We start from the raw sequence: 1,627 nt of genomic DNA, 5'->3' as shown, positions 1-1,627 counted from the left end.
AAAAAAAAAAAAAAAAAAAAAAAAAAAAAAAAAAAAAAAAAAAAAAAAAAAAACATTGGTGAATTTAGAATTTATGCTGATTTAACCATCTTAAATAAATAAAATTTAAAAATATAAAAAACAATAGAATTATTCATTTCTTATTTCAATAATAATAGCAATTTAAAATTGATCTGTGTAACTTACTCATTAAAAATATTTAATATTTGTAGACACCGTAACTCCTGTCAAGACAATTCAGTTCAACCCAACTAAAAACAGAGAGCTAAGATTGTGAACCATATTGGAATCATTCATATCACCGATCCAATAACCTTAGTCCTATTTTTATTTTTTTTCCAACTGAACCTAGCTCAATCTAACTCGTGTATATCCTTAGTACAATCAAGACATGTTTAGCTTGATTCGGTAACCATTCAAGCCCAGTGCTAGTAGATATTGTTTGTTTTGGCTCGTTACGTATAGCTGTTAGCCTCCTGATTTTAAAATGCGTATGTTAGGGAGAGGTTTCCACACCTTTTTAAAAAATGTTTCGTTCTCCTTCTCAACTGAGGTGGGTCTCGTGAATTTTTTTTTTTTTATGCGAGTAATAATAAAACACGTTAAAAATGCATGGTAATCTATAAAAATAATGTTCACTCTTAAAACCAGTAAAAAATAAATAGATATTGATACGTGGAAAATCACTACAAGGGGAGTAAGATTCGGATTACCTTGTTGATCGAATATCTCAAGGCAAGAACATTGTTTGAGATTCGAATCACTCCACAAGCAAGATCGATCATGTCTAACTTGAACGATTTTTGTTTATCAAATATCTCAAGGCAATAACACTTGATTGAGATTTGAATCACCACAAGCAAGATTGATCATGTCGAGCTTGAATGATTCTACATGCAACTTAAACTACATAGAATTACAAAGAAACTTAGCAATTGGCTAAAGAAAAGCACAAAGGCTTCTTTTACTCTATTTTTCAAGTCTACTTACAGATACAACATACATGACTTCATATAGCCTCAAAATGAAACTGAAACTATTAAAGACATTCCAAGAGTGGTAACATTCATATTTAATGACCATAATTAACCATTATAATTGTAACTTAAAGCAAATAAAAAGTCATAAAATACGTTAATGAAATACAATAACTCTAAATTACTCTAAATTGTAATCCACTCAAAATTTATAACATGAAACTTCATTCTTCTTCAACTTGGCATGAATTGAAATATTTTTTGAAAATTTCAACAATATTTTATTCACATCTTCGTTGAAGCATATGGTATGATTGATGTCTCTTGNAAAAAAAAAAAAAAAAAAAAAAAAAAAAAAAAAAAAAAAAAAAAAAAAAAAAAAAGTAGACAGAAAAGGAAAGTACTGAAAACGGAAGAACTAAAAGCAAGAATGAAGCGACAAGACATGACGTAAAGAAAGGGAGGTTAAAAATGGAAGCTGGTAAGATGAAAAATCAAAAAGTAAATCTGCCACCAGACTGTTAAAAAAGACAAAGTAAAAAAGAAAGTAAGACTTTTTACTTTGTTTTTTTTTCCTTATATTTTTTGTTACACGTTTTATTTAAGAGTAGCATCAATATTTTTACTTTTACAAAAAAAAAAAAAAAAAA

Source organism: Cucurbita moschata, unplaced genomic scaffold (genome assembly GCF_002738365.1).
Source record: "Cucurbita moschata cultivar Rifu unplaced genomic scaffold, Cmos_1.0 Cmo_Scf00013, whole genome shotgun sequence".
Classification (NCBI taxonomy): domain Eukaryota; kingdom Viridiplantae; phylum Streptophyta; class Magnoliopsida; order Cucurbitales; family Cucurbitaceae; genus Cucurbita; species Cucurbita moschata.
The sequence above is the reverse complement of the archived record's forward strand: the minus strand, read 5'-3'. Positions refer to the sequence as shown.